This window comes from Echinops telfairi, unplaced genomic scaffold (genome assembly GCF_000313985.2).
Source record: "Echinops telfairi isolate 266 unplaced genomic scaffold, ASM31398v2 ScPeMD7_60;HRSCAF=208, whole genome shotgun sequence".
Taxonomy (NCBI): domain Eukaryota; kingdom Metazoa; phylum Chordata; class Mammalia; order Afrosoricida; family Tenrecidae; genus Echinops; species Echinops telfairi.
The window spans coordinates 15,570,939-15,583,401 of NW_022103958.1; the positions used below are offsets into that span (position 1 = coordinate 15,570,939).

General features: G+C 48.3%; 1 protein-coding gene across 2 annotated transcripts in view; it reads right to left on the bottom strand.

The window, feature by feature from the left end:
- Nucleotides 1-12,463, bottom strand: part of LDLRAD3 (low density lipoprotein receptor class A domain containing 3) — a 250,802-nt gene that overhangs the window by 158,053 nt on the left and 80,286 nt on the right. The window lies entirely within an intron of this gene.

A 12,463-nucleotide genomic window follows, 5' to 3' on the forward strand; every position in this document is an offset into this window, starting at 1 on the left:
ACCATCACCACCACTACTACAACACTACTATCCACACTACCACCACCACCTCTACAAGAACCACTGCTACAACTACCACAGCCATCACTCCAATGAAGACCAGCAATCACAAGAGAGCTGGACGGAGGCTGCCGTGTCAGAAGCCTCTCCATTCAGCTGGGACGTCCACGACTCGGCTCCCAGTGCCGCAGCAGCTCTCGGGCGGAGGCAGCAGCTCAGGTGCCCCATCCACCCCCAGTTGCTCGCCTCCACCCAGGATGCTGCCAGTGTGCGGCAAGGCGGCCCCAAGAACCCAAGCAGGAGCCTTCGTCTATTCTGCAAAATCACCCGCCATCCTTACTTCTGTGAGCGCAAAATACGGCTCACTGTGAAAACCACAAGCCACACAAAAACCCAGAGGTGAATGCAGATTATCCGTGGCATTCTGGTAAACGTGCCTCCAGAGCCCAAAGCCCAACCCTCTTGCTGTCAAGTCAGCTTTGACTACAGGACAGAGTGGGATTTCCCCTTGGGGTTTCCAAGTCTGTATTCTTCACAGAAGCAGGCCACCTCATCCTTCTCCAGCCAAGCGGCTGCTAGGTTTGAACCACTGACCTGTCAGTTAGCAGCTGCGTGCTAACCATGGCACCAGCGGGGCTCTCTGCTTCCAGAAAGGGCCTCTCAAACTATAGTGTATGTGGTAGTTACATAATCTGGTGCCAACTTGATACTATTAAGACTGGAAGGGTGGAGTTTAGCCTGTCGATCAGGTCACTGCTTGATGACCTCATTTGAGGCACCGCAGAGATAAACAGCTCGCTGGAGGTGGGACACAGACACTCTCCGTTTGGTATTCCTGATGACAAGACACAAGGAGCTACGCTAAAGCCCTGGAGCTGGAAGAGCCACGTGGAGACCCACGACAGTGCTGAGATGCTGACACCGCCACTGGATCCACAAGACTTTTCACCCACTGGCCTGCGATCTTCCTGCCTTCGGCATCATTGCATGTGCTTCACGAGTCTGAAGAGGACTTTACAGCTTGGCATGGGACATACGGGCTAATATCGAACTTACAGACTTGATCTGGACTGAGCTGGGATGTTTTCTCAATATTCAATTGCTCTTATATATAAACCTTCTTCATAGACACATATGAGCATCTATGAATTTGTTTTTCTAGTCCACCTGGACTAATACAGTGTGCAAACACACAGGGACCTCGTTAAAATGCAGACTGAGTGAGCAGGTCTGGAGCGGACCAGGATTCTGCATTCTAACAAGCTCCCAGAGGACACCCGGGCAACGCTCCCAAGTGGCAACGACAAGTTGCCCAGTTCAGTGCCTTCCATGTCACAGCCCAGAAAATTGACGGCCACAGAGGGTTACTCAACAATGACCGACAGAATGAATAAACAGGAACATAATTGTACACTTTTACTTAAATGTTCCCATAAAAATATGGCATTCTGAAACCTGCTTCTGTCACAAAATATATTTTGACATCTTTTCATGTCAATAACAACCAATCCACATGATCATGTTTAATGGCAAAGGGAAATTCTGACGGCACCTATGTACCCTTGCATTTTGAATAAACAATGTGCATTCAGATGCATACATTTTCCCCAAGTGGAGGATTATCTCCTGAAGGTATCATTGCTAAGGCTGAAGGAAATACATTTCTTGAATTTGGTACCTTCTGGATCATCGCCCTCCTTCTTTCTATGGAACTGGTATCTCTCCCAGATGGCTTGTGGGGGGCAGTCAGGACTGTCGGAGGATGTGGGCGCTCCCCTGCTGGCCGTGATAGACTGACTGCACCCCAGGATTCCTTGGCACTCATGCTAAGCTGGCCCTTGGCTGTTGCCAGCACCCTGTTAGGCTCCATCCATCTCTGTCTCTCCTCATTTCAGCATCTGTGTGTTTCATTACTCGGCCGAGCAGGGGACAGTCCATAGCTGTCAGGGAAACCGGGACTCTTCATTTGCTCTCTCGGTCAGCAGTGGGTGCAGGATATCAGTTTCTGCTGGAATTGGTTTCCTCGGGTCACACTGTAGGCGAGCGAATGCACAGGGTCCCTCCTTCCTGAAGGTGACCTTCCAGAGCTGCACATTCCCCTGGGCCTGAGGAGCTTCACAAAGGAAAGGTCCTTCTTCCAGCAGAATGCCTCCCTCGTCCTATTTCTCCCAAACTTCGTGTCCTCTAAAGGCAGTGTCCCAGAGTGGCCAGGGATCCTCCAAAAACGGAATCCCCAGGAATGGCGTCAGAAATTCAGATCCCTGGGTCTCTACCCTTGGAATCTGCATTCTCATCAAGGAGAGGATTCCAGTGAGGACCAGTGTGTAAAGAGCCTGTGTGGGCAGATTCAACTTGGGCGTATACCGCTGAGCAAATGACCCCATCAGCCCGTCCTCCCTGATACTGTCGCTGCACAGACCAAATGCCACTCCAGGGACGTGTGGCTACAAAGCTAGTGGACGGCCTGCTCTGGCCATCACCATCTCTCCCCACTTAATCCCAGGTAGAGAAGTTAGCAGCTGCAGATTATGTACAAGGACACCATACAGAGAATCAGCTCCCCCATTTCAATACCTTCTCTCTTTTTCCAAATTCACATGGAAATGGTCCTGCTTTATGCACAAAAGTTGAGGCTTCTTATTCCAACAATTGTTGTCCTGGCAAAAAGGCCCTTTGCAACTCTGAACTTGGTCTGTCCAGTCTGCAAGGACTTGTGTTTCAAAACAAACCTGGGTCAAAGGGGCAATCCCTCTTGGTCAACAGCAAAATACGTCAGTCTCTGAGCCAATGGTGTGGCAATCCAATAGTAAAGAAGGCAGATTCCCTAAGTAGCCTGGAAGGGCGCACCCAAACCAAACCCACTGCCACCGAGTTGACCTGGACGCCCAGGAACCAGGCCGATTCAGCAGAAGAGGAAGCCCGTGGGAGGTCTTACTCGGTCTGCCACTCATTACACTCCGTTCATCTCAAACCCCGCTCGCAGCTTCCAGAGAACTGCTCCGTAGGGCTTCCCAGGGATGTGGGTTCTTACTGAAGCAGCTGGTCTTATTCTCATCTGGAGCGGCTGGCTGGTGGGTTTGAATTGCCGGCCCAGTGGTTAGCAGCCCAATGCTTAACCCACTGCACTACTATAGCTCCTCCTTAAAGAACAAACCGGCAACCACTGCCATTGAGTGAACTGTGACCTACAGAGCCCCCCGTGTCCAATATTTATGGGAGCAGACCACTGCTATTCTCCCAAAGAGCAGCGGGCGGGTTTAAACCAAGAACCTTGCAGTGCAGTTGGCAGCCCGATGCTTAGCCCACAGCCACCAGTGCTCCTTTCGAGACAGGGCAAAGCTTTGCCTCCGTGTGCTGTGCAGCACACGTTCTGACAGGGGACCTCGGGGCATGGGAGCTTGACCTGGGGGGAGGCTGCAGTCAGTAGAGGCTTCCTGGAGAAGGGGTTTCAGCTGAGAGGCCCAGATGCCCCTGAGGAGGAAACCAGGCTGCGCACTTACTCCGTTCTTCATCCCACTCCCTAAAACTCAAACCCTGTCTGTGGTTGGAGGTGGGTGGACAGCCCCCCACCACTAAGCGTGGGTTTAATTAGCACAATTGTACGGTTGAGATATATAAATACTAAAGTCATCAAGAGCATGAGAGATAAAAGAGAGATTGAAATAATGGAGTCAGGCACATTTCATAGTAGCAAGCTCACCTCAGCCCCGCTTGGTGGTTCACATGGAGAGAGGGGGAAGGGAAGGAGGACTAGGGGAAAAGGAACAGGGGAGGGGAGGGAGCCGAGAAGTCAAGGGAGGAGCAGAGAGAGAGAGAGAGAGAGAGAGAGCGAGCAAGCGAGAGCTCTCTATTGCTAACCCAGGCCTATATACCTTAAGCTCACTAATTACAGGTAAAGACATAGTCACAGGAAGGGGTTGCACATGGGTTATACAGCATTGAGAGGGGGTGGTCTAGGGGCATACACGCAATAGGAAAAGGAGGGATTGGGGGTATGCATGTGTATCAGTCTAGGTACTTTGGAGAAACAAATCCACAGCGACTCATGTATAAGAGAGAGTTTTATGTAAAGCAAGTGTGCATCACGAAAACATCCCAACCCAATGCTGCCCAAGCCCACAAGTCCAACATTAACCCATTAACCCAACACCAGTCCACAAAGTCCTTCACCTCACAAAACAGAGGCAATGATGCCAACTGCAGGAGGAAAGCTGAGTCAGTGAATGAATAAGCATCTCAACACTGGCGGGGGGCCTCCACAAGACTGCTCCAGCACCCAGGGCTGCATCGGGATAGGTCCATGTAGCTTCTCCTTGGGGATGTCTTGTAGGAAGTCAATCTTGCAAGCTGAAGCAGGGAAATGCTAAGGCAGCTGCACCTGGTGCAACCATCACAAAACAAGAGACCAGAGAACTAGAAAGGCGAGGCTTCACCACCCATTTATCCCTCAGCCTTTCAACCAGCACCACATGTGATTATAGGCCAGGCTGGCACAATTAACTAACTCAGCATGTGACAAGATGGGCGGATCCTAGATTCAGGATGGCAGCTTAATTTTTGATGTCACAGATTGGGTTTGATCTGTTCTCTGGATTTTCATAAGAACCATTAGCAGTAGGGTGTAAACCCACGGACAGGAATCCAATCAATGACTGCAGGCCTGCCCACTGTCCTTCACAGCAGGGAGCGGGCCTACCATAGTCTGGTGACTGACTGTCTTCAGGGAGGATGTCTTGTAAGCATCTGACCTCCCCCCACACCTGTGTGCATCAGGCTTGACAACCCTAAGGCTACACGGGAGCCAGGCTGTGGGAACTCGCAGGAGGCTCATTCTAAGACTGAACAGAGGGTATGAGGTCCTCGAGGCAGGAACAATGTGGGGGTGGAGGAGCTGACAGGGAGCAGTATGAATCTGTCTCTCATCAGCAAAAATAGCAGGTATCATTTCTTTCCTTAAAAACAAACAAAAAGGACAGCAAACATTTAACAACTCTTTCTCCTAAGAGATGTGCTGTGAACTTGTGGCAACTGAGCTTGGGCTCAGCGTGTGAGGGTATGTGCTCCAGAAAAGCAGACACTGGGGGGACGGGAGGGTCAAGTGATCAGGGTTTGAGTCAGCACATGCACACCCCAAGGTGAATCCCTCAGGCGGCCACCGTTGCCTGAAGAACGGCAAGATGCTATTTTCAGTCCGCTCGCTCCTTTTCTCAAAAGCCCGACTGGTTGCTTTTGAAAGTCAAGAATGACTTCCCTGGTCAGGGCAAGAAGGCAAAGTGGGCCTTAGAAAAGTAACGTCCTTTATCTTTTTTTAAGCAATAGACTTGTATCCTCTAAGAATTCTGGGGTGAGGAAATCCTTTAGAGTGACCCCAAAGCCAATGACAAATCAAATATGCTCAAGCTTTTGCAACTGTATTCTAGATCAAGCAAAACGCCCTTGCCTTGTTCCATTCTCCATCAAAACCATCCACCTCTGCCGGACCGCTCATGAGGACTTCAAGGGGTATTAATCAGGGATTGCACAGTGTGAGCTCTTCCCGAGACCCATCCTGGCTGACTGGGGAGCGAGGCCGCGACAGACGGTGTGTTAACCGGAACAGAAATAGAAGAGAGCTTATGGTCGAAACAAATTTGCCGTAAGACTCTGATAGAAACTCATCTTTCTAGATACCTCCCGTGCTCAGAATAGGTCTCCGGCTTTGGGGTTAGGAGGCCAGTTAGGAGGTAGGGGTTTCTCGCCCCACTCCTACTCCCGCACGATAGCTAAACTGAGCAGATGGAGGGAGCCCTGGTGGAACAGGGGCGTGCACTGGGCTGCTAAAGTCCTCAATGCAAAGCCACCAGCTGCTCTACAGGAGGGAGAAGAGACGTTCAAGGTCCGTGAAATCTGAGAGCCACAGGGGCAGTTCTCCCGTCCTGCGAGGCTGCTTACGAGTCAGAATCGACTCCAGCAAAGTGAGTTTGGGTTTGTTTGTTTGTTTGTTTGTTTGTTTGTTTGTTTGTTTGTTAGATTCCATGAGAGACTGATGTGGAGTTGGATTCTCTTTCTCCTACTGAAGGTGAAGGAGATCAGACATTATTTGCTATTAAATAATTACATGTAGTCTTATATAGTATTTAGGGTAAGGTGTCCCACCAAAAGCAGGGCAGTTCCGATTTTTAACACTTTTCCCCGAGTCCCGCGTGTTTTTAAAAAGTCCCAGTTTTTGGAAAGAATGCACGACAAGCTAGGGTAGACGGTTTTCGGCTGCCATGTGACTATTTTGCCAGGATATGAGTTTATTAATGGTGTCCTGCTTTTGTCCCACTTTACCAATGTCAAAATCTTTCACCTTAATTTAGGGCTACTTATAACTATACAGTCTTGTTACACCATATTATTTACCAGGCTATCTCTATCCATTATCATTAGTATTTTCAGGCAGTTTCTGCCTGGCAGTCGGCACTCAAATAGGAATGTGGGGAACGGGAACGGCCGGGGTGCAAGCAAGGGCAGCTGGAGGAGGAGGGGGCTCATGCAGCAGGGGCGCGCTGCAGACAGCTGTGCTCCTTCCGTTGGATAGGACAGATACAGTGGGGCGTACTGGTGGACAGGGAGAGGGAAGGGCATTCCAAGCAAAAGGAAGAGCATGTACAAAAGCTCAGCGTTTCCAGAGGTGTCGACTAGTCAGCGACTTGGAAAGGCACGGGCCACTGGCACGCTGGGTGTGTGCAGGACGCGAGGCTGGCTCAGAGGCAGAAGAGAGCCTGGACTTCCAGCCTGCGAGCCAGCAGACACATCTGTACGATGGGAAGGGACATGATCCGATTGGCTTTTTATGCACACACAAGGGTAATATGAAGCTATGTAAATCGAGCAAATCCACCATCCCCCCCTTCCTTCCAGCCCCCACAAAGGAACTGAGAAGAGACAGGACTGTAATAAGCTCTGGGCTTTTTGGAAGAAAGGCACTGAGTTAGTTTATTGTGCCAACCTGGCCGATAAACACATGTGGGATTAATTGAAGGGCGGAGGGATAAACGGCTCCGTGAGCCTCATCTTTCTAGTTCTCGGGTCTCTTGCTTTGCGATGGTCGCACCAAGGTGCAGCTGCCTTAGCAGTTCGCTGCTTCAGCTGGCAAGGCTGACTTCCTGCAAGACATTCCCAAGGAGAAGCCACATGGACCTACCCCGAGGCAGCCCTGGGTGCTGGAGCAGCCCAGTGGAGGCCCCTGCCAGCGCTGAGATGTTCACACATTCACTGACTCAGCTTTCCTCCTGCAGTCGGCATCATTGCATCTGCTTTGTGAGATGGAGGAGGACTTTGTGGATTGGTGTCGGACATATGGGTTAATGCTGGACTTGTGGGCTTGGGCACCACTGGGTTGGGATGTTTTCTTGATGCATACTTAACCTATATATAAAACTCTCTCTTATACATGAGTTTCTATGGATTTGTTTCTCTAAAGTACCCAGACTAATACAGGCACTTTGTGGAAATCCAAAGTGGCTGTCACCACCCCTTCAAATTTTATTATTAAGTATGATAAAAATCAAGACAAAACAAGCTAGCAAGCTTGGGATTGGCAATTAACCTTGTAACCACAGCTTTCCTCCAGATTATTTGTTTAAGCTATTTATAATGCACATACATTTGTGCAGGACAGAGAGAGAGAATGAAAATCCCCGAGAATCTACAAGCAGGAAACCAAAGCATTCCAAATGGGTTCTCCCAGAGACAGATCTTGAGGGGGAGAGGGACCGGAAGAGATCGTACAGGGATGTGGGTCCCTGAACTTGGCCTCCGGAGGCTTTTCTCTGCCGGTGGGTAGCTTTGCCGATAGCGATCAGAGGGTCCTGGGATGAAGAACAGATGTCGAAGCGGAGTAAAGAGAAAACAGTCAATTTTCCAACTTTAGAAATCCAGTGTCATGAAAGGCCTCACCCAACTCCATGGTGGGCATTATGTAAATGGACAACTCTGCAGGGGGTGTTGGGGCGGGGTCTCAAACATCACTCTGAGGTGCGAGTAAAGGTGAAGAAAAGAACCATCCTGGGTCCTTTTCCATCTCCCTGGGCAGTGAGGCCTCTCCCCAGGCCGAGAAGGAGCGCTTTCTTCTTCACGCACCCTCCCTCCTCTGCACACGCTCTTCACCTTCTCGGGAGGAAGAGCCCGGAGGAAGAGCATGGTCGCTGCTCGCTGCCCTCAAGTAGCTGCTAAGTGCTCTCCAATCGTGGCCACCCCTGCACAGCAGAACAAAACCCTGCCCAGTTCCAAGCCAGCTTCGAAATCAGTAGGGTTTTCCCTGGCTGGCTACTGGAAGCACATGACCCAGCCTTTCGTCCTAGTGTGGCTAAGCCTGGCGGCTCCCTTGAAACCGGTTCAACATCACAGCCATGCGCAGACCACCCTGACAGATGGGCGGTGAGTGACCACCCATCGGCTCTCTGGAAGGGGCTGGGAACCGGTCCTCTTTCCCTGGCCCACCCCCACACCCCTCACAGAGCCAGCAGAACCTTGGGGGCCAGATTTTGTCTCTGCAGAGTTGTAGATGGCACCGACAAAAGGGGCCTGGGTGAAAGCTCTCTACAGTGAGGCTTGGACCACGGTGATCCCTACAGGCAAGCAGGAAGCCTCTCGGGACCACTGGGTAGAACGACTTGCTGGCCTGTCAACAGAACACAGAAGGAAAGGGAGGGAGGGACTTGGGGCTTCTCTGTCTATCACGAGGTAACCCCAAGACCACTGTTTGAGGGCCATCACAAACCCTGGGGCAGGAAGGCTCCCAGCTAGGTCCCCAGGCTGCTTCTGCACTGGTCCCTGGAATCCAAGCATCCCACAGACATTCTCTCTCACACGCGATGGACCGCCTTCAGCAACCCAACCCTGGTCCTCAGAGCCCACCTGCTCGACCAGAGGTGACCACCGTGCAAACCACAGGGTGCTTCAAAGAGAATGCGAAACAAGAGTGTGCAGGAGTGGCAAAACGAATGTCAGACCAAACAGAATTTAAGACACCATAAAGGAAAGATAAATCTCCATGCATCTATAAACAGAGCCTCGAGTGGAGGAAGAAAACACTGGCAGACGTTAAGAGAGAAATGGAAGGGTAAGCCAAAAAAAAATCACAAAATCACAGAAGCCTTTATTAAACAAAATCAAAAGGTGAAGCCATTGTTTCTTGACATGTGCTCCAGCTAGGTCTCGGAAGGCTGGGTGGCCATCTCTCGAACCCTCCTCTGAAGCGCTCGGCACTCCTCCAGACTCTGTGGAAATGGCAGTGCTGCCATTCTCAAGGGGCGCAAACCCTGTTCCTTTCCCATTTCTGGGCACTGGGGCAAGATCAGGGCTATCGGGTGGATGGGGCAGGGATTCCCAGTGAAACTCTCATCAGAAGACAGCCCTTGCTTACATTAAGGAATGGACAGGTACAGCGTCATGATTTTAAGTCTCAGGGTAACCTTCCTGACCTGTTTCTCAGCAAAGCAGTTTTCAATTTTCTTAAAACGTCTTCATAATAAGTCCTTGTGATTGCTCTGTGTCGTTCGAGAATTATCTATCAAGATTAACCAATTGAAACGGAAAAAAAAGTCAATATAACCTTCTGAGTTAATTTCTCTGCCTTGAATTCATCTTAAAATTTCTCTGACCATCCTTAAAATGTTTGCGCCATCTAAATACTTTTGTTTTATGGGGGCAGCACTTGGTACAAAGATTCAATGATTTGGGAGTGTCTATTTGAGTGTTGTCTAAAATTTGGCATTAGGCCTGACTCCCAAATTGTTGCCCTCTCCCCCCAGCCCTGGCATAAGAAGTCTCTAATGAGACTATGTGATAAGTGTATAACTGAGCAAGTGTGTCTGCAGTCACCCACGGACGGCAGGCAGGTTTTAACATGTTCTTTCTGTTTGAAATAAAACCGTGCACAAATGAACTGCCACCCTTGTAGCAGTAGTTTTGTTTTTAACTTCCCCTCATAGACAATTCAACAATGATTGTTGGACACTTCAGTATCCTCCTTCCAGGTCTGACATTAACACAGCGCTCCTTTCCACAAACACAGAACAGATTCTTCTCAGGTGTACGCACAAGCATCTTTCTCCAGGACAGACCACATACTGGGCCAAAAAACAAATCTGAGTAAATTTAAAAGGGCAGAAATCATATAGATTATGTGCTCTATAACCACAATGGAGTGAAATGAACAATCAATACCATAGAGAAAGCTAATGAATTTCGAAATACAGGCAGTCCCCAGGTGACAAACAAGATTAGTTCCTAAGTGTGTCCTTGAATTGGATTTGCAGGTAAATGAGAACAGGGGCACGCCGTTCTTATTAACCTTACCTTAGTGCAAGTGAAGGCTGGGGCCTTTCAGTGAGTTAAGAGTTTCATGTGCGGCAAGCAAAGGTGACTGATGAGGGGTATGCTGGGAGTCGGGCCGGCTCGATCTTTTCCATGCACCTTCACAGAACACGAAAAGGCAGGTACACACATACAAGCTGTCGGTAAATCGGACTGCTTGTAAAGTGGATACTTAGTGTGTGTGGACATAAAATAACACACCCCTAAAGCACCAATGGCTCGAAGATGAAATCACAAAGGTAATTAGAACATGCAAGAAACAAAACCAAACTTCATACTTGAATTTATGAGGCGGAGCTAAGGCAGCGCTGAGAGGCTGTAAATGCCTGGATTTTAAGAAAAGAAGGCTCTCAATTACCTAATTTTGCATCATAATAAATTAAAAGTACAATTCTGTTGTTCAATCCCATTGAGTGGGGTTATGCAGTGATCAATGCAGTGATCAGCTCCCCATCCCGGCCCTCCACCCCCTTCTTCCTATATTCTCAGGGAACCATTACTCCTGTGACTGTTTCCGAAGGGTTCTCTATCTTTACTTTCATGGACTGAACTATCTGAAATACACAGATGAATTTATGCAAATCTACTATAATGAGGCAAAACAAAATTCATAGTAGTAAGAGGAGGAAATATTAGGGAACTAAAGCATAATTACATGGTCCATCAGTGCCATAGCATATCCAGGATTTATCGTCGCTTCTGTGTGGCCCTTCTGTAAGGCACTGTCCAATTATCTCACAGGTGGGTTGTGAGTCTCCACTACATTCACACCCCTTCACATGGATTTGGTTGCTTGATTTGAACTTCTGATACCTCTTCCTCTCTCAACACTTCGTGATCACACAGGTTAGTGTACTTCTTCCATGTGGGCTTTGTTACTTCCCTGATAGATGGCTGCTTGTTTAACTACAAGCCTTTAAGACCCCAGGCGCTATATCTTTTAATAGCCAAGTACCATTGGTTTTCTTCACATTTGCTTATGCACCCATTTTGTCTTCAGCAATCATGTCAGAAAGGTGAGTATCATACAACACCTAATAATTAGAACAAACCTTTCTTGTGCTAAGGTAAGATTTAAGTAGATGCCCAAAGTCCATTTGTTTCCTTATTGCATTTGCATATATATATATATATATATACACACACACACATATATGTAAACAAATACACACACACATATACTGTTTTTCCTCGTTCTTCCTACTCCACTATTATGTTTACCCATCATTCACCTCTGAGTAATTACACTCAGATACAATTTGATTGATCAAACCCTCTGCGCCATCAATTTTAGAACACTTACTGTTCCCCTATACCTGTCAGCGTTGGTTCCCCGATCACCTCCCTCCCTCTACCATGCCCACCAGGAACCACTGGGACCAGTCACTGTCTCCAAAAGATTGCCTATCCTGTATAGATAAACACCAAAGAAACAAACAAACAAACAACAAAAAAAACCCAGATAGCCACGGATTAACAGTACAATAGCTGCTCTCTGTTAACTGGAGGGCAGGGCAGGTTGCAGACCATCAGTCCAGTCCCCCTTTCTTCCAGAGCTGCATATCCGGGTCCCACTTGCCTAGCAACTCAGAACCCCACTGCATAACCTCCTCCCCAGGATTGAACAACAGAACTATATGTAAATGGATAGAATGGATTGTGTAACATATGGCAAAAAAAAAACCCCAAACACCCAAAAACCTCAATATCTATAATAGGGGAAAAAAAGAGGAAGAAGGATTCCTGGGGGTGTGGTGGGGAAGGGTGGGAACAACGGGGAGCTGACATCAAGGAGTTCAGAGTAAAGAAAATGTTTTGAAACTGATTGTCAGCAGTTGTATAATATGGCTTGATGGGATTGAATGGTGGAATGTTATGCTATCTGTAAGCGCTCCTAATAAAATGATTTTTAAAATTTTTTTTTAAGAAATTAAAAATATATAAACACTAAGCCCAAAGCAAGCAGCAGGGAGGGAATAATGAAGATGAGAGTGGAAATACAGGACAAGAAAACAAAAATCCACCAGAAAAAATTTAACAAAACCTAAAGTTGTTGTACAAAGAAGCATCAAAGAATATTATGATGCTCACCTTCCCGACACAACCGCTGAAGACAAAG